Source organism: Myotis nattereri (genome assembly GCF_964212035.1).
Source record: "Myotis nattereri genome assembly, chromosome: 8".
Taxonomy (NCBI): Eukaryota; Metazoa; Chordata; class Mammalia; order Chiroptera; family Vespertilionidae; genus Myotis; species Myotis nattereri.
Window position 1 is genome coordinate 22,656,221 of NC_138083.1, and position 27,031 is coordinate 22,683,251.

Genomic DNA, 27,031 nt, shown 5'->3' on the forward strand with positions numbered 1-27,031 from the left:
TTGAAATATTAATTATTAATGTATCATAATGATATATTTAATTTGCATTTAGATATATAAGCTTTAAAGTAGTATGATCCAGTAAAAATATTATGCATGCCACATACATCCTTTTAAATTTTCCAATAGTTACATTAAAAAAGTAAAAATAGGCAGGTGGAATGAATTTTAATAATTTATTTAAACCAGTGAATCCAAAATATCACTTAAAAATGTAACCAATGAAAAAATTATTAGTGAGCTATTAAACTTTTTTTTTAAGTCTTCCAAACTGGTGTGTATTTTACTCTTCTAGCACATCTTAATGATGACACTGAATTTTCATTGTAAATATTTGGTCTGTATTTGTATTTCATAATTGAAATACAAATTGAAATACACTGTTGAAAAAGTAGTTTACATAACAAATAATTCCAAACACACTTAAAACTTTCCCATAATATAACTGAGTATATTTTAAAATTAAAATTAATTAAAATTTAATAAAATTAAAAATTCAATATCTTATTTGCCCTTACTGCATTTTAAGTGTTCAATAGCTATATGTGGCTGATGGCTACTGATTTGGGCCTTGCAGCTTTGGATAGTGACTCTTAACATGGCTGTTCGGGGGGTAGAGTATGTTACAAAGAAATGTATATGTTGAGTTCATGTAGGGTTTTGTATACATTCTAATTGCAGGTTTCTGTTTCTCATTGTTACACATTCTTTGTTTGCATTTTATGCATTTGTGTACCATCATGAGTCCATGTGTGGCATTTCTTAGGTGTTTGGAAGTTGAAAACCACAACATTCTTGGTCAGTCTATGGTTGGGGGGTTCATTAGCACATAGTTCGTGATGGGTGTCTCACATCACAGTCATTTGATGTGCTTTGGAATCTTATTAATACTGGTTCATGCTTTCTGTCATAGTTTTATGTGATTCACACACACACACACACACACACACATATATGCATAATAAATCATCTTTCATAGTGACAGATATTTTCCCAGTGTGTTTCCACATTGGACAATTAATAAAAAATTTGGTTCAAATCTTTTTATTTTTTTTTGCTAGAGAAAAGTAGGAATTTAGGAGGAAAATGAACATTGTAATAAGTAGATCTTGGTGAAAGTGGATAACAGTGTGGTTCTGTTTCTTGTTTTTTTTGCATCCCCTGTGCTGTTCGAGTGAGAAAATTTAGGACTTTTGTTCTTTTAAAAACGTGTGATAAAATTGGCGTACAATGAGCAATTTAATCATTTCTAGAAATGTATACACCCATATAACCCATGCACCTATCTAGCTAGTAGAAAATTCTGGTTCCTCTATACTTCTTCTCAGCCAGTCATAACTTGCCTACTTCTATTCTTGTCTCCCCTTTCAATGCATTCTCCACACCGGAGCCCAAGAGAACTTTGTAAATGTGAATGAGATAACATTGCATCTCTTCTTTTAACTCCTCAATGGCTACTCATTGTAGTGTGATACGAAGTAGCTTAGATGTCAGAGGTGGAAGTAAGTCTCAAAGAACAGTTCTTCAGCTAGAATGATTGGTAGAGATCTCTCTGAGGGTGTATAACATTTGAGGTGACATCTGAAAAATAAGAAGTGAGCTTATGCAGAGTCAGTGGAATAGTGTTCCAGGCAGAATGAACTGCATGTGCAGTGGCCCAGGGGGGGATTTGTCATGTTAGAGGAATGGGGAAGAGGGTCAGTGTGCCTAAAGCAGGGTAGGCAGAGGCGAGTGGTGAGATGAAGCTGGAGAGGAAGGTATGTGCTAGCTCCTTTAAAATCCAGTAGATCATGGCAAAGTAGATATCAGCTGGGAGATGATGACAACTTGGACTCTGGGCAAAGGGGATGGAGATGGAAAGAGGTGAATATATCTAAGGTATATTTTGAGAGTTCCTGGAAAGACAGGAATTATTGATGCCTTAGATATTGGTAAGGAAGAGAGAGAAATTAAAGCTTTTAGCTTTAGCAGTTGAGTGTTGTCATTTACTTGCGTGAGGAGGGCTGGGGAAGGTATGGCTTCATAGTGATAGAGTGGGAAGTGGAAATTAAGAACTTTCTTAGCCCATATCCCCTTAATGGACTTGGAATACCAGTGCTTTCCATTTTCACCATAAAATATGTTACCTGATGTCAGCAGTACCCTAAATACCCAAGCTAATAGGCCGTCTTTTAGTGTGCCATGTTTCTTTACTCCTTCCAATTGAATTATATGTCATCTAGGGCCTCATTATGCTCATTATTTTTATCATTATAATTGCATAACTCATTGTCTCATATACACCAATGAATATTGAGTTTAAAATAGTTACTTTTTTAAAAAAAAACTAAGAGAGTTGTTTGTTTGAAAACTAACTTGAAAAAATAGAGTTGGTTTATAAAGAAAATGCTATAGAATTAAAAATGAGCAAGCCAGCTGTAAAAGGTTGAAAAAAGTCATAAAAATCTAGAGGCATTCTGCATTCAGGGTGCATGTTAGTGTCCTTATGTGCTTGTTGTATGTTAGATAAAATGAAACTTGAAATCATGGGACAGTTCAGTGTGTTGTAGATTATACAAGAAAGATGACATGGAACATTTGTTTGTGGGCCCGCATTCAAAGAAAAGACTTTAGTCTCATATGAAAAGATTGACTAATGAATGAACCTTTGTGTTTTAAATAAAATAAAATATTTAAGGAATGTGGGTGTTTTTTTTTTTTTTATTTCCTGCTTCACCCAGAGAATTTTCAACTTTTAAAAATTTCAACCAGTCACTCATCATACTGTTTAAGAGGATTTTCCATAAAACACTTGATGTGGCATGAGGAAAGATTAATTGTTGAGTTTGGTATATGGGTCTGAAGCTTATGCAAAGGTCAGGAGGGAGATTCCCATTTGGAAATTATTGGCATCGAAAGGAATATAAATATATGTGGCTGGATGAGCTCACTTCTGAGTGAGAGTAGATAGAGCTCTGAAAACTGAACCTTAGGCCAGTTCAACATGTACTAGTGGGAGGAGAAACTAGCAAAGGAGAAAGAAGAGATAGCCAGTGAGGCAGAGATACAAACAGGAGAGTGTCTACTAGGAAGCCAAGAGAGGAATGTTTCAGTCAGCCAACACCTGGTTCAAATGCTGCTGAGAAAACAGCGAAGAGGACAGAGAACTGGCCATTGAATTTAGCACCTCAGACTGTGGGCCTGGATAAGGAGTTTCTATGACAGAGTGGATTGTAGAACAGTGTGGGCTGGGTTGGTCAGGGAGAAGAAGGATAGCGATAGCTCTTTTGAGAATTTTTGACGTGGAGAGAGAGAAAGAGAGAGAGAGAGAGAGAGAGAGAGAGAGAGAGAGAGAGAGAGAGAGAAGAGAGAGAGAAGAGAGAGAAGAGAGAGAAGAGAGAGAAGAGAGAGAAGAGAGAGAAGAGAGAGAAGAGAGAGAAGAGAGAGAGAAAGGAGTCAAGAGTCCAGACCATTGCCAGTTACTTCTGTGAATTCAGTGAATAATTTGACATGTAGAGTTTCATTTTTCTTACTTTGGAATGGATTTAGTGTTATTCTGCTCTCTAGCAGGGCTGTTATAAGGAGCAACAATGATAAGGGTGTTCAAAGGCTTGGTGGCTGTCAATGCCTTAGCCAGACACAGTAGTCTTTGCTATTGTAGCCTTTATTTTTAATGTCACTCAGCCTAAAAGAAAGAAAATTTCTGCCTAGTTATTTACACTGGGTGGAATCTTGTAATGGAGAAAGAGAGTGGTAAGGGAGGTAGGTAGAGGTGGGTTAAAAGGTTAAATTCAGGCATGATTCAAATGGAGTTGTTGGTAGCTAAACAGTACCAGGTGTTAGACCGGTGGAGTCAGACTGGATCTTGGTTCAGCAAACTTGGTACTTGAGTTCTGGCTAAGAAAGTATTCAGATCCAAAACTCAAACTATAAGAGAAAATTTATTTAGAAAGTCACAGAGTTAGAAGAAGTGAGTGGGAGAAGAAATGGGTGCAGGAAACAAGTTACAGAGGCAAAAGAAGGGCCCTTGGAGCTTAGGAGAGAGGAAGGTAAAGGTAACACACCTGGGGCTGGGAAGAAGAGGAAAAGGAGAAAGGCAAGCTCATGCTCTCAAGAGCGATTGTCCCACTGGGTCCTCCAGTCTTGAGGGTTTGTATCTGGAAGTTTCAGGGGAGAATCCCAACAGAATATTCATCAGCTTTCTAGGTGTTTCCTTTCAGAGTTGTGGTCTCCACTGCTTGGTCAGCACAAGGTCAGTGGGTTATTAGTCAGTGCACCTGGACCTGACGTCAGCCATGGCATTGCTTGTCCGATTTTGCTACTTTTCTGGGCCTGGAGCTGAAACACAGCTGAGGCCTAGATGTTATCCCTCAGGGTTAATGCTTAAGGGAGTGGTTTGTGCAAGGGACCAAATGGGAGTCCCATGAGGCCACTCTTTGAACTCTTGTTCCTCCTCTCAGGGGAGAAAAGGTCATGGGATGGTCCAGACCAGCGGTCGCCAACCTTTCGGACCTCATGGACCCCCAGTGGCCCTCGGACTACTGATTGGCGACTTCTAGTCCAAACTGTATGACCAGCGATATGCTAGGGGAGGAAAGGTCACCCTGGGGGTGAGGTCCTCGTTTTCCCAGTTTTGCCCCTTGCTGGGTATCTGCGGCTTTTCACCCTGGCGGCCTCCTCTACCTGGCCCATCATCCTTGCTCTGCTCATGTCTGTCTAACTGCCTACCACGGAGCATTTCAGATATCTGAAGTGAAAGAAAAACATTTTTTATATGCAGAATAAGTGAACTGTAATGCATACAAAACTGTGTGTGACATTGGCCTACAAAAATAACTGGGGCCTAGCCTCTGCCTCTAGGGAAGGGTGCTGGCCAGAGGCTTTGCTTTATAGTGTGTATGTTACCTTGGCAGGTCTTGTCTCATAGTGAAGGTAATAAAACAGGCTCCCAGAAAGAAACACCACCTGATATGAACCACTTGGGCAAAAATAGAGACATGGCAGGAAAGGACAAATGGCTGTTTTCTACATCAACCTGTATTTAGTTTTTTTCTCCCTGTCCTGTCTGTGTAGTTTCAGTATAGTTTTGGTTAGCCAGCATTGACTAAGTCTGGTACTCCTGTTTGTTGTGGCGACATAAAAGAAGCTGTGAGTTGGATATGAAAATATAATAAAAAGAATACTGTGTTTGGTAACTTTCCTAAGGTTCATATTTTATTAGTGTTGAAGGAGATAAATACTGTCTTGAAAGGAAAATACAGTAGAATAAGTCAATATTTTAATTTTTGTTGCATTTTTATTTCTTTTTCTTTAAAAAAGTAATTGTTTGGACATCATAATGGTACTAACAGAAATAAAAAATAATGCAAGGAAACTATTTAACCAGCTTACTACCTCAATAAATTAGAGTGCTTTTGTTTTCCTTCCTCTGTGACATTGACATTTACATTTGACTTAAAGTAAGGATGGTTAATCCATTGAATGCTTTTTGCTGCAAACAGAAAAAAAACCTGACTGTCTTAGGAAATGCACATTTGTCCCCCTACTTCCTGGCCCTCCACCACACAATAGAAAGTTTGGTGGTGGGTTGGTTGCCAGCATTAGCTTAGATTTCCAATGATTCTAGGACCAACATATCTGGGATTCTCTTGGGCCTTTCTCTTATGCCTTTTGCTTTATGCTATGATACGGCTCCTTAACTTTTAGATGTCACATTTGCGTTCTGGGTGAGAAGGAGAGAGTGGAGGGTGGGAGTGGGGAAACTAGTGCCAGGTGTATCTGTCACTTTTTGTCTGTGATGCAAGTTTTTCAGAATCTCCCTCAATAGGCTTCTCCTTATTTTTGGAGAGGTAGTGGGAAAAGGGTACAATTCTATCACATGCATATTCCTGGCTGCAAGAGAGCCTAGGAAATGGAGCAGATTGTTTTAAGTACTATCTCATAGTCATGGCTTGCTGCTGGACACATTGTCTTCCCAAGCAAAATAGTTTTGTCAAAAGAAGAGGAGGAGGTGGGGTGGGGGAGAGGAGGAGGAGAGAGATTATTAGGTAGGTAGTTTGTAGTGTGTAGCATAAATGGAAACATTCTCCTTCATCTCCCTCCCCACAATTAATATGTCTCTTGTTACTACAAACCTATATTGGGTTAAGCAGCTAATGTAAATATAAATCAAATGAAAACACATTTTGTCTTGACTTTTAGGATATATGGATTTAAGACATAATATTAAAAATGAGGAATATAAATATTTTGCAATTGTCTGTTCTTAGTCATTAGCATCTCTGTTTCATCGATACTTATTTTTTTGTGACTGGAACACATGCCGGAGAAGGAAAAGATTACTATGTAACTGTACTATTGTGTACTATAAAAATAGTAGCTGTTTGCTCGCCCCGCTCTGAGCAGACCCAACTCCTCTGGATTTTTCGTTTATCCCGTTGTTTCCCTTATGGTGTACAAACAGTTCATACTTTGCATGGTGGTGTCGGACCATAAAGTGACTGGACAAGCTGCAACTGTGCAAAGGGTCTTTATTTAAAAAATTGAAATTCTTTATTGCCGAAAGTATTACATATGCCTCCTTTCCCCCCTATAGCGCAAAGGATCTTAATGGCCAAAAATTACACTGTCCCCATGACTTTTATTTGGTCAAAACATTAAAAACTCTTACTGTTGGTTATAAATGCATAGAGAAACAAACCGAAATAAGTAGGTAAAACAAATATTTATTTAGTACACTAATTTAAAGCCTTAGAAGTGTTAAGAATTAAAGTGTTTCACTTCTGTTATCAAGAGTAATTTGAACGGTACTTGCTTTCTTGTCATATAAGTTATGATATAGAGTGAGCATTTTTTAATGTCATGGGGAATTCTCAAAGCCCTTTTTAATTTTGAATCAGCTTTTACCATTTTATCCTTTGTACTTTCCATGTTGTAAAATATCTTCCAGAGTTTACTTAATGTCAGATTTTTGGCCAGTGCCTCTTCCTCTGGGACCTCTTCATTTTTTTTGGTCACAACTACATTTCTTATTTATGTTGTTATGTTTGTCTTCACTCAGTTCCTGTGACTGTTGGTCTAGACCAGGGGTGGGCAAACTTTTTGACTTGAGGGCCACAATGGGTTCTTAAACTGGACTGGAGGGCCGGAACAAAAGCATGGATGGAATGTTTGTGTGAACTAATATAAATTCAAAGTAAACATCATTATATAAAAGGGTACGGTCTTTTTTTTTTTAGTTTTATTCATTTCAAACGGGCCAGATCCGGCCCGCGGGCCGTAGTTTGCCCACGGCTGGTCTAGACTCAGTCTCTTAAATGGTAGCATGTTGAACATTCCCATGGCCAGGCATTTCTTCTTTGACTTCATATATTTCTTTTCTTTTTTCCCCCTCTTTATTTTTCTTTATTGATTAAGGTATTGCATATGTGTCCTTATCCCCTCATTGTCCCCTGACCCCCCACTCATGCCCTCACTCCCCCCCCCACCCTACCCCCCAGTGTCTGTGTCCATTGGTTAGGCTTATATGCATGCATACAAGTCCTTTGGTTGATCTCTTCCTCTTACCCCCACCCGCCCCTACCTTCCCTCTGAGGTTTGATGGTCTGATTGATGCTTCCCTGTTTCTGGATCTGTTTTTTGTTCATCAGTTTATGTTGTTCATTATATTCCACAAATGACTGAGATCATATGATATTTATCTTTCTCTGGCTTATTTCGCTTAGCATAAGGCTCTCCAGTTCCATCCATGCTGTTGCAAATGGTAAGAATTCCTTCTTTTTTACAGCAGCGTAGTATTCCATTATGTAGATGTACCACAGTTTTTTAATCCACTCATCTGCTGATGGGCACTTAGCCTGTTTCCAGATCTTAGCTATGGTAAATTGTGCTGCTATGAACATAGTTTCTTGGGATATATTCCTAGAAGTGGGATCACTGGGTCAAATGGGAGTTCCATTTTTAGTTGTTTGAGGAAACTCCATACTGTTCTCCACAGTGGCTGCACCAGTCTGCATTCCCACCAGCAAGCAGTGCACAAGGGTTCCTTTTTCTCCACATCCTCACCAGCACTTGTCATTTGTTGATTTGTTGATGATAGCCAGTCTGACAGGTGTGAGATGGTACCGCATTATTGTTTTGATTTACACCTCTTGGATGATTAGTGACTTTGAGCATGTTTTCATGTGTCTTTTGGCCTTCCTTGTGTCCTCTTTTGAAAAGTATCTATTCAAGTCCATTGACTATTTTTTGATTGGGTTGTTTATCATCCTTTTGTTAAGTTGTATGAATTCCCTATTAATGTTGGAGATTAAACCCTTATCAGTGATAACATTGGCAAATATGTTCTCCCATGCAGTGGGCTTTCTTGTTGTTTTGTTGATAGTTTCTTTTGCTGTGCAGAAGCCTTTTATTTTGATGTAGTCCCATTTGTTTATTTTCTCTCTAGTTTCCATTGCTCTAGGAGCTGTATCGGGGAAGATACTGCTTCGTCATATGTCTGAGATTTTGTTGCCTATGGATTCCTCTAAGATTTTTATGGTTTCCAGTCTTATATTTAAGTCCTTTATCCATTTTGAGTTTATTTTTGTGTATGGTGTAAGTTGGTGGTCTAGTTTCATTTTTTTGCATGAGTCTGTCCAATTATCCCGACACTGTTTATTGAAGAAACTGTGAACTTGGCTCCATTGTATGTTCTTGCCTCCTTTGTCAAACTTTTTTATTAAATTTCACTTCTAACATTATCACTTTTTGTTTCTTTGCTTCTCTTTCATCTTTCTTGGCCAGTTCCCTCTTTTGATAGCAAGTTTTGTATGTCATGTGGATTGATCACTGGGAGACAAGGAGGAAGCACAACTACACGCTTTACTGTTGTGCACAGTGGCACATTACCGACAGACCTGAGAGGAAATGACATGATTGGTCACTGGTCATGATGAGTGGTGATCTGTGAACTGAAGAGCTAGCAGCGGAGCTTGTGCGTTATGCAATTTCTCATAGTTAATATACCATGTAACTGAAATTGAGCCATGTTGTTGAGTGACTGCTATTATTTAACTAAACGGTGGTATCTAAAATTCATCTGGATTGGAATTAGGCAAAATGAGGACTGTGTTTCTATAAAGGAACGAGAATTATTTGTCCTGTGGTTTCCTTTAACCCAAGTGTTGCTGATCACAGTTCAGCATGCTCCTCTGTCTTATGTAATTCCTGCAAATTGGCCTCTGGATCTCCCCTGGCAGTATTGCCATGGGCTCTCATTGTTTTTAGAATATTTTTCAATAATTTTTGTGGTATATGTAATGAAATGATGACATTTTAAATTTATTTTTTTGTTTTGATACAATAACAAAATAGTAGTTGTGTTTTTTTATCTTTATCATATTTGAATAAGAAAACCTGTCTTTTGGAATAAAGTAGTTAACTTATTGGCCACTTGCTGTTCTTGGCTTATGCCACTGAATGGACTGAGCTGCTACAAAGAGGAGATGCTCACGTTGGTAAAACAAACAGGCTCAATTCACACCATAACCTAGATTTCATAAATATCAGTTTCAAACAGCTAGCCCTAAATATTACTGGAAGGGACTCTTTTATTCTTAGAGTATTAAAAGAGGTTGGGGGTATTGTTTGATCTCAACATTATTGATGTTTCAAGCCTTTTTTTTCCCCCCTCTTCCTTTTTCACAAGCATATTGTCAAAATAGTTTCCATGTCTTTTTCTTTAATAACAGATTTTACAGTTGAATGTACATAGAATTCTTTGCCTCCTCCCACCACTTTTATGAAGTAATTTAAGTTTTCAATTAATTTCATTGGTTTTTAGGTAAAGCAGTTCTCATATAGGGTAGTGAAATAAAAGATAATCAAACCTTTTCCATTGTGTGAACATCTTTCATTTTTCAATTTCTAATGAACAAATTAGAAAATTTAGCAATGCTTTATATTATGTTGTGTGTTCAAAACCACTCTAAAGAGATGCTACAACTTTTAATTTTGTGTTCTTTAGCCACCGTATAGGGACATCAAATTGGCCACATGTTTCAGAAAGGAAATGTTGGGCCTTGCTTTGTGTGCTTCATATAAATATATTCTATTCGTTTGAAGTATATTGTGGGTAACATTTTTTCCTTTTATCCACCATCTTGAAATTATTATGTAAACGCTTAACTGTATCATACTAAATCACTGTATTTTTTGGGTGAGAGGTAGGTTAAGATCAAAGAAAATAAATGCACAAAAACAACATGTTTTCCTCAGATTGTTCTATTTGTACATGTGTACATGTCTGTGCCTTATGTGTACAGGGAAAGAAGTAATTAGTCTTTTATAGAAATTTACTTAATCTGGAGTTTTGCTTTTTCTCATGGAGGTGGTGAATGCATAGATGTACGAGAAAACAGGAGTAAAGAAATTTCTTTGACTTCTCTTACATAAAGAAATATACTTTATATATTTTTTTTGGTAAAATTGAAAATTCCTTGTTGAGTGATTATTTTCTGTATGAAATGATTTCTTTGATTTGTAAGTAATATTAAATTACATTTACCTCACCTAGGACTATCTTTATTACTGAGTAAGACTATAGAATTTACATGTAAATAGGTAGGTCAATGACTTAAATAAATTAGATTAGCACTACCTCATGCATTTAGATAGGCTATGGAGCCAGAAGACCAGCATTCCTTTGCAGTATAACTTGATGGGATTCTTTAAATGTCTATAGTTTGCTGTACTTTATGTAATTCAGTCAATTACTGAAATCTAGAACTTGCAACCCTTGAGAGCTGGACTCCCCTTTCCTCCCTTTTCAGGAAAAGCATGCAGGAAAAACTTTTCAGGAAAAGTTTTCATACAAAAATTTAATAGTAAGTTGAGTTTCTTCCCAAGTCTTCCTTAAAGCCATCCTAAGCTATGCCTTAAATATATCCTGGGTCTGAAAGTTATAAGTGAGATAAGATTGAAGCAAGATTAAGGAGTTAATGAATCCTAACTGCTGTTTTTATTTTGTAATGAAAGTAACCTGTGGTTTTCCAGGAAGCCTGTTATAAGTTGACATTAGATATTGTCATTCTTAAAAATCTTCTCTCAATTTTTAGTACTCAACAGCTCTGTAGAGCCTCCTTTAAATAAACAGAATTAGTGGAGGGGAAAAAAAGAGCATCCCTTTATTATCAATGGAATAGTCCCAGTTGATCTTGTATATAATGTAGAAATCATTATACTGTTGCTTTTCTAAGAGGAAATACTTCTAGTGAATGGAATTTAATAGGGACTACAAATAGGCCTTCCCATGTGGGAATTGGCTCAGACCATGGTTTTAAGAGCATACAATTCTAAATATCTCCTCATAGAGTATTACCGTGCATTAATGACTTGTGCTGACCCATCATATAGTGATGCTGACAGTTTTAGCTAATAAGACCAGTGGAATAAACCAATGCATGAAAAGGCAAATGTGTGTGTATACACACATGCGCGCACACGCACAGATCAATAATAAGGATGTTTTAACATCAGAATATAAGAACCAATATTTAATTAGGTTGAAAGAAAACTATCTGTGAGTCTTTGAAGGCTTGATTAGACCAACTTTTTTCTGCCCTGGCTGAGTTGCTTATTTGGTTGGAGTATTGTCTGGTACACCAGAAGGTGTGGGTTTGTGGGTTCAATTCCTGGTCAAGGCATGTGCCCAGTTTGCAGGTTCGTTTCCCAGTTGGGTTCATGCAGGAGGCAGCCGATTCATGTTTTTCTCTCTCTGTCGATCTTTCTCTCTCTCTCAATCAATTAGAAAAGTAAAACCACAAATTCTTAGACTACTCTCAATCTACTGAATCAGAATCTGCAGGGATGGGTAAGGTATTGGGCCAGCATTTGAGAATCATTGCTTTGTTCTGCCTACAATGTCACAGTGGGCCTGGAGAAGCACCTGTCTAGTAATCATTGTTGTAAGAAACACAGAACATTCTAGAGGAGCTGGGAATTACACGATTGCGTTCAGTTAATAACTTCATACCCACTTTCACTCAGTTCCCTCAGCTTCAGGGAGACTGGAACTCTTTCTCCTTGCTTGTCTCCATGTCATTGTCATTGTCCACAGGCACCCAACCCATAGCACCCATTTAATGAAACTTTGTTTTTTATAGATTAATCTAATTCATATTTCCACCCCTCTTTTCATGCCCTAAGTGGTTCCAGTTGCTTATTACATAGTTTCACTTCTTAGACTCATCACACCCTAACAGCATGCCTAGATTCAAGCTTCACCATTTTTTCCTGGATGACTGCAATAGCGTTCTAAGCCACATGCCCTTTCCAGTCAGTTCTATACACAGCATCGGTGGAATCATTTAAGAGTGCAATTTGATTTTGTCATGCCCCTGCTTCAACTCTTCAGTCAGTTCCAGCTGCTCCTAAGAGGAAAGTATAAGCTCCTTAACAGAGCCCATAGGACTAGACAGGGGCAAGTGCCTGTCTCTCTTTCCAACACTTTGCTCTCTCACTTTCTTTCTGGGTCACATTGTAAAGATCCTTCTGGGGTCAAGGTCTTTGTTCCAGATCCCAGGAATATTGCCTTTCCCCTTCCCATTTCTCATTTTAAGCTGTCATGTCGCTCCAGCTGCCTTTCTTAGTGTGTTTATTTGATGTCATCCTCTTTCACTAGAGTTCAGGTTCCAGGAGGACAGCATTTATATATGTTTTAGTTACCATGGTTTCTCAGCTTGGCATGTAATAAGTGCTCAGTAAACATTGGCTTAATGAGCACATGTACTGTTATTTCTTTATTTTTGCTTGTTTCTTTTTGGTATATTTACTAACATCAAGGCCAAACCTTTTCACTTGTGATGGCTAGATGGTGGTAGTATCTTCAGAATGGGCTTCTCTGCCTGCTTCTAACTTTTCTCTGTTTCTCTTTAATCCTATGTATTTTCTCAAGATACATTTCCTTAAAAACACCTGCATTGGTCATGTAGTTTTCCAGGAACAAACTTTAATAGAATCTTTATTGTTTGTAGATTAAAACTCAAACTTTTTAGCCTGAATTTATGAACCCTCTTCAAACCTGGACCCAACCTACTTTTCCAGTATTTCTCTTTTGGAATAATCTTTTTCTCTTATTGAATGCATTTCTTTATTGATTTTTTTCATGAATTTGCTGAATGTTCTCACTTCCAAGTTTTCACTCATGTTTCTTTCCCTTCATAGAATAAATAATAATAATAATAATAAATACCAGATACTTCTCTGACTACTGAAATTCTAACCCAAGTCCTCTTCAAGGACCAGCTCAAATGCTACCCCGATCAGAACATATCTCTCTCTTCTGTTTAGTACATGTAATGGACATGTAATTCAATAAATGCTTGTTGAATTGAATTACTTATTTTGTACATTTGCCATTTTGAGATTGCTGTGTTGTTATTTTAACATATTTGTGTCGACTCATGGAGGCATGAACATTTTGATTTTAATTCTTAGCACAGTACTTTCATTCAGTGTACATTACTAATTTAAACATCTACAGTTGATTTTAATATTAACTTTGAGAGAGAAACATACCAGGTTATTTTCTTTAATTGTAAGTCTTATGGTCTTTCAAGATAAGTTTTGAGTCTATTAAGTATTTCAAGCATATGTTAGTCAAAAACTATGCTTTACTTTAAGCAATAAGCTTATATCTGAAGATATAATGAAAAAAGAGTTAATCTGAAACATTACTAATAATACTATTGCACTTCCTCAATACGGTAGAGATCTAAAGATTCTATATAAGTAAGTGAGGGAAATGATTGTCAGGAAATATCTTAGACACAGCCACAGTATCATCTGACCACTCCAAAGAGGTGAGGCAGGAAATGCCCACAAGGGGGAGTGCCCATCTAGAGAAACTTGACCAAGCCTCTTTCCTGTTATGCAGGTAAAATGGCTGTTTTACAGATGCACTTCTTGACCATGTCTGATGTTCTAGGAAAAAGAATGGACCCTCGCCACAGCAAGAATTTCTGCCCATTTTATAGCACCCGTTTATTGTGGTTGTATGATTTCCAAGGAGGTACAGGGGACAGAATGGAAATGGGGTTGCCTAATAAGCTAAGACAAGTTTATGAAGCCTGTGATGGTGCTTTTTTTTCCCCCCCTTGTGTTGAGAGTATTTTCATTTTACAAGTTTTGTCATCTCTTCTGTGGCCCTTTGGGGTCATTTGCCCAAAGAATAGGCACTGCTTCATTTTCATTGCTCCATTGATCTGTGTACCCCGAGGTTATGAATAACTCACCTGCAAGTCACCTTGAGGAGTGCACAAGCTTTGAATGATGTTTGCACCAGAGGTAATGGCCTCTTGGGATTTTTGTTTTTTTCTTTCCAGTACCTATTTTATCTTTGACCTGAACATTATTACCAGCAACATTTATTGAATGCTCGTCATGTGCAGGCTTTTTAAGTAAGTTTTAGGGAGTAAAGAGAGCATCCAGCATCTAGGCCCTGACCATTATATTTGGTCCAAGGGAATTAAACAGTAAAGGGAAATCATTCATTTGATATGCGCTAAGAATGAAACCATCAATGGGAGCTACAGGAATGAGCAGGATGGAGAAATCACTTTAAGCTTGCTAAGTTTCTCATGCTAGGCTTCATGGGAGAGGTGGAATTTAAGCTGAGTCCTGAATAAAAGTAGGAGTTGGTATCTAGATGGAGAGAAAGTGCTAGGCTTAGAAATCTGGGAGTGGATAAGCTTGTTACATTACAGAGTTTCTGCAGGACAGTGGTTTCAAACTCAAATCCTCATGGGGGCCAGGCAGGTAGCCTAAATGTGTGAGCCAGTCTAGGGAGATGGAGCTGTTGGCGATATATGCTCCATTCTAAGGTGTTCAGAAACACAATGTGTAACACCAAAATACTTTGCTGCCCAAGCCAAACTCTGGTTTTGAAAACTTGTTTTCTTTGTGAGGACACAACAGTGGATCAACTGTCCACCGAATTTAGCAAAGTAAAATAGGCCACAGGAATTAAGTCCATAGCCGGAGGGGCTATGAATCATGGGGCTACTGATCAGGGACTTGAGGCTGTTGTCTGGAGTGGCCGAATGTCTACTTTTATTCATGCTAACTGTACTTAGGACAAATAAGGGGACTATTTTGAAATATGTATGCATGGGGCCTGTCCTTGTGGCTAGTAGCATTAAACACACACTTTTGAATGTTGGGAGTCTTTGAGGTTAATTTAAATGGCATTAGAATTTATAGGATATAGTGCTTTTATAAGTAATTTAGATTACATTTTATGTTCTAGAATATACTTAGCTCCTCTCCTCTTCTTTATAATTTTTGATATATCATTACTTTCAAGTAAGATTTTTTTAAATTTAATTTTTTATCCTCACTAGAGGATATGTTTTATTAATTTTAGGGAAGGGAGAGAGAGAAAAGAGAGAAACAGACAGAGAAACATTGATGTGAGAGAGACATCGATCAGCTGCCTTCTGTTATGCACCCCAATTTGGGCGTTGAACCTGCAAACCAAGTATGTGCTCTGACTGGGAATGGAACCTGCGACCCTTCAGTGTATGGGAGAACCAACTTAGCCACAGTGGCCAGGGCTCAAATAAGATTTTAAGCAATCCTATCTAATAAAAGAGAAACATGGTAATTAGCGTAGGACTGCTACCCTTCCCATTGGCTAATCAGGGCGATATGCAAATTAACTGCCAGCCAAGATGGCGGCCAGCAGCCAGGCAGCTTAAACTGAACATGAGGCTTGCTTGCTTCAGTGACAGAGGACTCCAATGTTCCCCGCCTGCCTTGCAGGCCTCTGAGCCTGCAGTTTGAACATTGTAACAAATATAGAAGCTAAACAAAACCCCAGAAACCTGCTTTCAGTGAGCCGGGATCTCAGAGCTGGAGTTGATACAGAGTTTCGATTATAGAACCTAAACAAACCAGATACCTTCTTTCAGCAGCAGAGGCCTCAGAGCTGGAGCCAGAGCTAAAGCTGGCCCAGAATAAAAAAAGAAAAAGAAAAAAGGAGCAGTTGGGAGCTTCAGTCTCAGCCTGAAAACAGCCCTCAGCCCTTCACCCAGACTGGCCAGGCACTCCAGTGGGGACCCCCACCCTGAAGGGTGTGTGACCAGCTGCAAACAGCCATCATCCCCTCATCCAGGCTGGCCAGGCACCCCAGTGGGGACCTCCACCCTGATCCAGGACACCCTTCAGGGCAAACCAGCCAGCCCCCACCCATGCACCAGGCCTCTATTCTATATAGTAAAAGGGTAATATGCTTCCCGGCACCCGGATCAGCGTGACAGGGGGCAGCGCCCAAACCTCCTGATCGCCCTGCGGCTCTGTGTGTGACAGGGGGAGGGGCCACAACCTCCCTATTGGCCCTGCTCTGTTCCTGACAGGGGAAAGCGCCCCAACCCCCTGATCGGCCCTGCTCTGTGCCTGATAGGGGGGAGCTCCCCAACCCCCTGATTGCCCTGCGGCTCTGTGTGTGACAGGGTTCAGCGCCCCAACCCCCCCACCCCACGGGCCCTACTCTGTGTGTGACCGGGTAGAGCCATAACCTCCCCATCGGCCCTGCCCTGAGTGTGACAGTGGCGGCGCCCCAACCCCCTGATCAGCCCTGCTCTGTGGGTGATAGAGGGCGGCGCCCCAACCCCCTGATCGGACCTGCTCTGTGCATGACAGGGGGCAGTGCCCTAACCCCCTGATTGTCTCTGCTCTGTGCGTGACAGGGTGGCGCCGCAACCTCCCCATCGACCCTGCCTTGAGTGTGACGGGGCGGTGCCCCAACCCCCCAATCAGCCCTACCCTGAGTGTGACTGAGGGTGGCATTGCAACCTCCAGATCCGCCCTGCTCTATGCATGACAGGGGGCGGTGCCCCAACTCCCCAATCAGCCCTGCTCTGAGCTCAACCAGGGGCTGCACCTAGGGATTAGGCGTGCCCTCTGCCACCCGGGAGCAGGCCTAAGGCAGCAGGTCGTTATCTCCCGCAGGGTCCCAGACTGCGAGAGGGCACAGGCTGGGCTGAGGGACGCCCCCCTCCCCGCCCCCAAGTGCACAAATTTTTGTGCACTGGGCCTCTAGTTGAGGAATAAAAGGAGAAAAAGTATTTGGATATTTTTTTTTCCTTTTTAATATGCTTATCTTTAGTAGTTAATATATTTATGATTTTGAAATCATTTGTTTTTGTGAGTGTACTCTTAATTGTGTAGCCAAATAGATACTGCTGTACTTTAAAATTACATCAAATAAAACAACTTATTACTGTGTTATTAAAGTCAGTGTCAAATATTTGTTCTTCAGTCTGGGAGAGGATGGAATTTAAATCCAGGTGAAATGACCCATTTCAATTGTCATGGTGTTTCATGGCAGGAATAGACTCCAGATTGTCCCAGTTACCTTTTAGTCCTTTATCTGTTATTCCCCACTGCTTTAAGACTCAGTTCAAAGGCCAGTGGAGCTCTGGTATTTAAAAGAAAAAGTGTAATTTTATCCAGAGAAGGTAAATGTATGCCCCCAAATGAAAGAAAGACCAGAGGTCCAGACCATGACCAGGTGTTCATGAAAAGAGCCAAATTGGACAACTAAATTGAAAAAGGTTGTCTGCCCTTATTAAAGAGACTTTATTGCTGTCTATTTAATTAGTAAGGTCTTAGCTCATGCTTGTATGTTTTTTAATCTGCCCAGGTAATGAAGTTCATAGCCTATTAGTGAGTGTGCTGGTAGCATGTTGTGCTATCTCTGTCACTGAAGCACTATAATATAAGCACGCCTGTGAAGTGAAACTTCCCAATAAGCTTGATTCCCTCCTTCTCCCTTGATCACATTTCCAAGACAGTGATGACTGAGTTTAAGAAAGTGAAGGATGACCAGAGGAAAATGCAAAGTTAAAGTTGAAGTATAGTATGGGTATTGCTTATTTAGAGTTTCCAGAAAGCAGTTTAGAGTTCAAGAAACTGAATTGGTTAGTCATAAATGAGAAGAATGTGATCTCATGCCAGATGATCTATGAGGATGGGAAGGCAGTAGAGAAGTGTTATCAAAAGAAATATTGAATGGAGGACTGTGTGACCAATATCAAGACATAATTTCTTCATACATAAAGTGAGAGGTTTGGTGGTAAGAGCCTTAGAAGTTTGTTTTGAACAGTAGACCAAAAGGCTTGCAAAACCTCCTGAAATAAAGATCACTCCCATATTGTGAGATATTAGTCTGGATTTCACAGCAGTTGTTTAAGGACATACTTTTGGGAAAGAACGTATTTAGGAGTGATGTGCTAAAGCGTAATGTAAGGGGAAATACCTAAATATAAAATAGAGGGACACATAAAAGGTAATAGGAAAATTGCTTTAGTTAGGTTGAGTTTGGATCATGCATATAAATTGAGCAACATGCAGTCTCAGAGGGCACACAGTTTGATTACTGATGTTCAATTAAAAAACATAACACTTTTTTAAGTTGCTCTTTATAGGTGGATGAGGGACAAGACAGCTGCAAAAGATCCGAGAACAAGCAAGAATATAAAGAGCCTTCCTGGGAAGGAGAGAACAGTTTGTTTTAGGTTGTACCTTTAGGCACAGGGGTCTTCTGTGTGGTTGGGAAGCCATACAAGAAACTTTTCTGGAGTTGCCTGAGGCTGCAGGACTTGAAGGGCAGTAGTTTGATGTGGGGATGGGGTAGTGGTGTGGAGAGCCACATTTGCAAGGTCAAAGCAAGAGTGAGGAAGGAATACTAGTTTCAGTTACTCCAGAGAGTCAATGCTCATGTTGGAAGAGAAGGCAAGAGGGTTAGGTGACACTCAGAGAAAATTAATTGCCTACCAGATTTAATTCATTCAGTTCATCCATTCAATGAGTAGTTTTTTTTTTACAGAACCAATTTTGCTATTTATTTAATGTTTATCTCTCTTTCCATGAATTTTTATTATATCTGTTTTCTCCTTTCTCTTTGTACTGACCTTATTCTCTTTCTAACTTCTTTAGTTGGACTTTATCCTATTAATTTTCTGTGTTTTTCTAATTTCAACATTTTGGGTAAAAATTTTCCTGTAAGTACCACGTTTACTGTATCCCACAAGTATATAAATGTAAATTTTTATGATCATTCATTAAATATTTTTGCTTCTCTTTAGATTACTTGTTTGGATCCATAAATTATTTAGAAGTGTTTTTTTTTTCTGTGTTAATTTCCAAATTTTATTTATTTTTGACTCCTAACTTAATTGTATTATAGTCAGAGGACATGTTCTGTTTCATATTATTTCTTGAAGTTTGTTATGATTTAGTTTATGGTTTAGTGTATTAAATGTTATGTAAATACTAAAAAGCCCCGTGCACGAAATTCGTGCACTTGTGTGTGTGTGTGTGTGTGTGTGTGTGTGTGTGTGTGGGGGGGTGATCTTGTCTGTCCCTCAGCCCCACCTGCATCCTCTCGCAGTCCGGGAACCCTAGGGGGATGTCCGACTGGTGGCTAAGCTGGCAGTTGGACATCCTTAGCGCTACCGTGGAGGCGGGAGAGGCTCCCGCCACCACTGCTGCACTTGCCAGCCATGAGCCCGGCTTCTGGCTGAGCAGCGCTCCCCCTGTGGGAGGGTACTGACCACCAAGGGTCAGCTCCTGCATTGAGCGTCTGCCCCTTGGTGGACAGTGCGCGTCAGAGTGACTGGTCTTTCTGCTGGTCGTTCTGCCATTCAGTTGATTTGCATATTAGGGTTTTATTATATAGGATAAATCTGTTATACTATTAGGAAAAAGTTGAAAATTTGTGTCTTGATGTTTTGAATTCTTGGTTGTGTACTTTAAGATAAATACATTTGCTGTTGATTTTCTTTAAGGTAAAACTTACAGTGAAATGCACACATCTTAAGTATATAGTTTAATGAATTTTGACATCTGTATACAATTATGTAACCTGCACCCCTACTAAGATATAAGACATTTCCATTAGTCCAGAAAGTTTCCTCATGCCCCTTCTTAGTCAATGCCCTCATCCCTAGACAACCACTTTTCTGGTTTTTTTTGTGTTTTTTTGACCATAGTTTTACCTGTTCTAACACTTCATATAAATGGGATTATATATATATTTTAAAATAATCTTTCAAATAATGAGTTATGGGATTTTTCATTTTTTTGGATTTTTCATTGTGTCTGAAATATTATTCAGATTGTTGTACATATTACTAGTTCTTTTTTTAAGTTTTTTATTTTTATTTTTTATTGCTGAGCAGTTCTTCACTATTGCTTATATCATAACTTGTGTACCCATTCCCTTGTTGACAGATATTTGGTTTGTTTCTAGGTTTGGGCTATTGCAGTTAAAGGTGCTACAAACATTCTTGACAAGTTTTGTCATGTATACTTTGGTTTCACTTGGGTAAATACTTAGGGGTTTAATTGCTGGGTCATAGCTAAGTGTATATTTAATTTAGAATTTTTAAATTTAAAATTGTAATTAATATTTATTCCAGAAAAATTGGATATTCATCATTATATTTTTAAACAGACTTTTAAAATCTTTGAGGTGTATTTGCTATTTTGCACAGATGAATACAATTTAATAATCTAGCTAAAATTATTTTAAGGAGCTTGTCAGAATTATAGTTCTTAAATTTCTTAATATTTATTTTAATTCCAGTATATCTTAGGTTTACTGTCTTTAACCAGTGATTCTTTATGGGTATAAATTAAATAATATTAAATAACATGTGAATAAGAATAAAACTGAATTAAAGTTGTATAAAACTGCTATTGTGGGGCTTTTTACTGTTCACATGTGTAATAATCTAAGTTATGAGCATGTTTATCTCGTATTTATCATCACTTGTACATTCTCCACATGCACACTGAGACTTTCACACTGTTTTGTTTTGAAGAGAAAAAGCCCACAACTCATTATTTGAAAGAATATTTAAAAAACAAGATTTAAAACCATTGCTTTTTTAACTTTTAATGTTGCAAGCCCCAGGACATTGTTTAGAAATTCTGCCAATAGAAAACATTGTCCTTTGCTGTCTTTGAGGGTTTGTCATTTTTAGGTAATCCTCTGGAATTTTGTTATGATGTGATTTTATAACTAACGCTATAACCCAGATATATGAAAGCCCCTTAAAATCATAGTTAACCCAACTTATTTTTATTTTGAGATAAAAATTATATTTTAAAATATATTTTTATTGATTTCAGAGAGGAAGGGAGAGGTAGAGAGAGACAGAAACATTAATGATGACAGAGAATCATTGATCTGCCGCCTCCTAGATGCCCCACACTGGGATTGAGCCTGAAACCTGGGCATGTATCCTGACCAGGAATCGAACCGGGAACTTCTGGTTCATAGGTCAGCACTCAACCACTGAGACACACTGGCTGGGAGAGCTAAAGATATTTATATTTACTTTTGTTGAGTGATTTAGGGAATAAGTAACAAAATTTTTATGTAATATAAATTGTCTTTGCTGCATATGTTTGACACTAATTTGTCTAGTGCCGCAAAGATATTTAATGCATATTTACTAAACAAAGAAAATAAAACATTTTTAAAGAATAGACATCTTGACTGTAGTTTTCAAGAAACCTCATTTATAGTATTGGACATCAGAAGGGTGACTTTCTTTCCTCCTTTTTTTAAAATCAAACACCTGTTATTAGAGCTCTGTGCCTAGGTTGACTGGGTAATTCTAAAGGTTCACAAATTTAGACATGAAACATAATAAGATTAAAATATTGTAGAAAAAGACACATACAAGGATTATTTAGTCTGAGAGGAGAGGTGAAAAGGTAATCAATCTAACATATATAAATCTAAACATAACTTTTATAATTTACTAAAATTTATTTATTTTGGAGGATATTATTTAAATTTTCATTTTTTAATTATAGTTGACATTTAATATTGTTTTATATTATATTAGTTTCAGGTGTACAACATATTGGTTAGACCATTACATAATTTACAAAGTGATCTCCTAATAATTAAGTACCCATATAGCACCATATAAAATTATTACAATATTATTGACTGTATTCTCTATGCTGTACTTTATACCGTTACTGTTTTATAACTACCAATTTGTACTTTTTAATCCCTTCACTTTTTTCACCCTGCTACCCAACACCCCTCTCCTCTGTCAACCATTAGTTTGTTCTTTGCATCTATGAATTTGTTTCTGTTTTGCTCATTATGCCATACAAGTGAAATCATACGGTATTTATGTTTCTTTGACTAATTTATTTCACTTAGTGTAATGTCCTATAGGTCCATGCATGTTGTCTCAAATGGTAAGAGTTCACTCTTTTTATGACTGAGTAATATTCCATTATATGTATATACTAGAGATCTGATGCATGAAATTCATGCAAGGGGCTTGGCCCTCACAGCCACGATGGCTTGCCTCTGCCCTCGCAGCCCCAGCTTTGTTCGGAAGGTCATCTGGAAGGATGTCAGGAAGGACGTCCAGAAGGTTGTTCAGCTGTCTGGTCTAATTAGAATATTATGCTTTTATTATTTTATCTATATATCTATATATATATAAGCCTAAGTGACCTTTAAAATTGGATGACCGGCTGGTAGCTATGATGTGCACTGACCACCAGGGGGCAGACGCTCAACGCAGGAGTGCGCTCCCACAGCCAACCTCCCATGGCCTGCCAATCTCCCACGGTCCCTGCCCCCTCTTGGCTGGCCCCCATTGGCCCCAATTGGGACTGGGTGAGGTGGCCCCGATTGGCCCTGATCGGCTTCAATCGCTGGCCAGGATGAGGGACCCCACGAATTCGTGCACCGGGCCTCTAAAAAGTATGTATGTGTATATATGTGTGTATATATATATATATATATATATATATATATATATATATATATACACACACACACATACATACCGTTTTTTAATCCATACTGTTTTCCACTATGGCTGCACCTGTCTGCATTCCCACCCGCAGTGCATGAGGGCTCCTTTTTCTCTGCATCCTCTCCAGCACTTGTTTGTTGATTTGTTGATGATAGCCATTCTGACAGGTGTGAGATGGTACCTCATTGTCGTTTTAATTTGCATCTCTCGGATGATTAGTGACTTTGAGCATGTTTTCATATGTCTCTTGGCCTTCTGTGTGTCCTCTTTGGAAAAGTGTCTATTTAGGTCCTATGCCCATTGTTTGATTGGATTGTTTATCTTCTTTTTGTTAAGTTATATGAATTCCCTGTAAATGTTGGAGATTAAACCCTTATCGGCGATAACATTGGCAAATATGTCCTCCCATGCAGTGGGCTTTCTTGTTGTTTTGTTGATGGTTTCTTTTGCTGTACAGAAGCTTTTTATTTTGATGTAGTCCCATTTGTTTATTTTCTCCTTAGTTTCCATTGCCCTAGGAGCTGTATCGGTAAAGATATTGCTATGACATATGTCTGATATTTTGCTGCCTGTGGATTCCTCTAAGATTTTTATGGTTTCCAGTCTTATATTTAAGTCCTTTATCCATTTTGAGTTTATTTTTGTTTATGGTGTAAGTTGGTAGTTTCATTTTTTTGCAGGTGTCTGTCCAGTTTTTCCAATACCATTTATTAAAGAGATAGTCTTGATTCCATTGTATGCTCTTGCCTCCTTTGTCAAATATTAATCGAGCATAATGGCTTAGGTCGATTTCTGGGTTCTCTGTTCTGTTCCATTGGTCTATATGTGTGTTCTTGTGCCAGTACCAGTACCAGGCAGTTTTGAGAACAGTGGCTTTGTAATATAGCCTGATATCTGATATTGAGATCCCTCCTACTTTGTTCTTCTTTCTCAGGATTGCTGTGGCTTTTTTTTTTTTTTTTTATTATTCCATATGAATTTTTGGAGAGTTTGTTCTAGATCTGTGAAAAATAGCAGTGGCATTTTAATGGGTAGTGTATTGAATCTGTAGATTGCTTTGGGTAGTATGGACATTTTAATGATGTTGATTCTACTAATCCATAAACCCGGTATAGTCTTCCATTTGTTTATGTCTTCTTCTATCTCTTTTTTTCAATGTCCTGTAGTTTTCCGAGTACAGGTCTTTTACCTCTTTAGTAAGTTTATTCCTAGGTATCTTAATTTTTTTGTTGTAGTGGTAAATTGGACTTTTTTTTTCAGTTTTTCTTTCTATAAGTTCATTATTGGTGTATAAAAGAGTCATAGATTCCTGGGTGTTAATTTGTAGTATTTTCTTATAATCCTTTATATTTCTGTGGTGTCAGTGGCCACTTCTCCCCTTTCATTTCTGATTTTATTGATTTGGGTCTTTTCTCTTTTTCTCAATGAGTCTGATTAAAGGTTTATCAGTCTTGTTTATCTTTTCAAAGAAGCAGCTCTTTGTTCTATTGATTTATTTTATTTATTTTTTAGACAATTTTGTTTATTTCTTCTCTGATCTTTATTACTTCTTTCCTTCTAATCACTTTGGTCTTTGTTCATGTTTTTCTTCAGTTTTTTCAGGTGTAAGGTTAAGTTTTTTATTTGAGGATATTCTTGTTTACCGCTATGAATTTCCCTTTTAGGACAGCTTTCGCTATTTCCCATAGATTTTAGGTTGTGTTTTCATTTTCATTTGCCTCAGGTATCTTTTGATTTTTTCCTTGACCTCACCTCATTATTAGTCAATCCATTGTGTAGTAACATGTTATTAACCTCCATGTGTTTGGGTGTTTTTTAGTTTTTAGTTGCTTTTCTTATAATTGATTTCTAGTTTCATATCATTAGTGGTCAGAGAAGGTGCTTCATATGATTTCCAACTTCTTAAATTTGATGAGACTTGTTTTGTTGCCTGACATGTGGTCTCTCCTGGAAAATGTTTCATGTGCACTTGAAAAGAATGTATTCTGCTGCTTTGGGGTGAAAAGATTTAAAAATATTAATTAAATCCATCTGCTCTAATGTGTCATTTAAGGCCACTGTTTCCTTGTTGATTTTCTGTCTGGAATATCTATCCAGTGTTGTCAATGGTTTGATAAAAATCCAATACTATGACTGTATTACTCTCAATCTCTTCCTTATGTCCATCTATATTTACTTTCTATATTTAGGTGCTCTTTGTTGGGTGCACAAATGTTGACAAGGGTTTTTTCCTCTTGTTATGTCGGTCCCGTTATTATTATGTAATGGCCTTCTTTGTCTCTTACTATAGCCTTTGTTTTAAAATCTATTTTGTCTGATATAAACGTTGCTACCCCAACTTTTTAAGCATTTCTATTATATGAAATGTCATTATCCATCACTTTACTTTCAGTTCAGTCTGAAGTGGGTTTCTTTCTTGTAGACAGCATGTATATGGGTCTTGTTTTTTGTTTTTGTGTGTGTGTTTTTTTTAAAATATATTTTATTGATTTTTTACAGAGAGGAAGGGATAGAGATAGAGAGTTAGAAACATTGATGAGAGAGAGACATCGATCAGCTGCCTCCTACACATCTCCTACTGGGGATGTGCCTGCAACCAAGGTAAATGCCCCTGACTGGAATCGAACCTGGGACCCTTCAGTCCGCAGGCCGACGCTCTATCCACTGAGCCAAACCGGTTTTTGCTGTTTTGTTTTTTAATACATTCAGCTACCCTATATCTTTTGTTTAGAACATTTAAGACATTTACTTTTAAAGAGATTATGGTAGTTATTGCTATTTTATTATTTATGTCTGTATTCTTTTTTTTTTTCTTTTCTTCCTAAAGAAAGAAGAAGTCTTGTTTTTTTTAAAAAAAATATATTTTATTGATTTCTTACAGAGAGGAAGGGAGAGGGATAGAGAGCTAGAAACATCGATAAGAGAGAAACATTGATCAGCTGCCTCCTGCACACCCCACACTGGGGATGTGACCGCAACCAAGGTACATGCCCTTGACTGGAATTGAACCTAGGACCTTTCAGTCCGAAGGCCGACACTCTATCCACTGAGCCAAATCAGTCAGGGCAGAAGAAGAAGTCTTCTTAATGTTTCTTGTAATACTGGTTTGATGGTGATGAATTAATCTTTTTCTTGTCAGGGAAGCTCTTTATTTCTCTTTCAATTTTAAATGATAGCCTTGCTGGGTATAGTACTCTTGGTTGTAGGTACTTATTTTTTTATTACTTTGAATATTTATGCCAGATCCTTCTGGTCTGATATGTTTCTGTTGAGAAATCAGCTGACAGTCTTATGGGAGCTGCCCTGTAGTTAACTATCTTTCTCTTGCTTCGTTTAAGCTTCTCTCTGTCTTTAATCTTTGCCGTTTTAATTATGATGCATCTTGGTGTGGGCCTCTTTGAGTTCATCTTGTTTCAGACATTCTGTGCTTCCTGTGTTTGGGCATGTTTTCTTTCACCAGGTTTGGGAAGTTTGTAGTCATTATTTCTTCAAATAGGTTCTCAATCCCTTGCTCTTTCTCTTCTCCTACTGGTATCCCTGTGACATGGATGTTGTGATGCTTGATGTTTTCCCAGAGGTCCCTTAAACTATCCTCATTAAAAACATTTTTTTTTCTTATTGTTGCTCTGATTGGGTATTTTCTATTATTTTGTCTTTCAATTTGCTGATTTGATCTTCTGCTTTATCTAATCTGTCATTGATTCTTTCCAGTCTATTCTTTTTTTTAAAATTAAATCTTTATTATTCATATTACAGTTGTTCCTCTTTTTTCTCCCCATAGCTCCCCTCCACCCAGTTCCCACCCCACCCTCTGCCTTTACCCCCTCCCCACTGTCCTCATCCATAGGTGTACGATTTTTGTCCAGTCTCTACCTGCACCCCTCACACCTCATTCCCCTCAAGAATTGTCAGTCCACTCCCTTTCTATGCCCCTGATTCTATTATATTCACCAGTTTATTCTGTTCATCAGATTTTTTATTCACTTGATTTTCAGATTCATTTCTTGATAGATATGTATTAGTTGTTCATAATTTTTATCTTTACCTTTTTCTTCTTCTTCCTCTTCTTAAAGGATACCTTTCAGCATTTTATATAATACTGGTTTGGTGGTGATGAACTCCTTTAGCTTTTTCTTGTCTGTGAAGCTCTTCATCTGACCTTCAATTCTAAATGACAGCTTTGCTGGATAAAGTAATCTTGGTTGTAGGTT

At 38.1% G+C, this 27,031-nt stretch overlaps 1 protein-coding gene across 2 annotated transcripts in view; it reads left to right on the plus strand.

Moving 5' to 3' along the window:
• The window catches only part of TASP1 (taspase 1), a 249,297-nt gene that overhangs the window by 89,404 nt on the left and 132,862 nt on the right, over nucleotides 1–27,031 (plus strand). The window lies entirely within an intron of this gene.